General features: G+C 37.7%; 1 protein-coding gene across 2 annotated transcripts in view; it reads left to right on the top strand.

The window, feature by feature from the left end:
- The window catches only part of LOC119585192 (putative carbonic anhydrase 2), a gene marked incomplete in the record, with an annotated part of 7,189 nt that overhangs the window by 639 nt on the left and 5,945 nt on the right, over window positions 1-605 (top strand).

Here is a 605-nt window from a genome sequence, read left to right as displayed (position 1 = left end):
GCACAATAAGGTTGCCATATCTATCGCATTCAGTGGCCTGACTTTTAAATAACAAAGGCGTATTCTAACACAGCACCTTCGTTATTTAAATCTCCCTTATTCTACAACCTTATATACTTCAGCATGGTTGAGGGATGACACTTAATTAAAATATTTACTTTTGTTATATAGATCCTTATTCTTTAAGAGTTTCCTATATCAAGGCCTTGTGGAAGTCAAGAACAAGGAGTGTGCAAGAAAAGTTATCGGGAAAAAGTTATGCTGTAAGGATCCCTCTGCGGACACAGAAGAGATGTCGACAGTGTGCACAAACTTATGTAACAGCATTATCAGTCTTTGTAGAATTTTTTTATAACAGATAGATTAAATATTCATGTCATCTTTATGTTTCGGTTATGCATGTCTCTTTAAAGTTTACAAAGGTGCCGCTGACTCACACATTTCCGGCATGAACTTAACCGCCGTGTTGTAAACTTGCAGCAGCTGTAGACGCACTTTACAAGAACGTGAAGACAATATGGGATAGATCTATCCTGTAGACTGAAAGCGCATCGAACTTCAGCATCAAGAAGTTTGTGAATGGAAAACATGCCCTTTCCTTTTCT

Source organism: Penaeus monodon, chromosome 19, assembly GCF_015228065.2.
Source record: "Penaeus monodon isolate SGIC_2016 chromosome 19, NSTDA_Pmon_1, whole genome shotgun sequence".
NCBI classification, from domain to species: domain Eukaryota; kingdom Metazoa; phylum Arthropoda; class Malacostraca; order Decapoda; family Penaeidae; genus Penaeus; species Penaeus monodon.
Note: the sequence above shows the minus strand (reverse complement) of the source record. Positions and strands in the feature narration are given on the sequence as shown.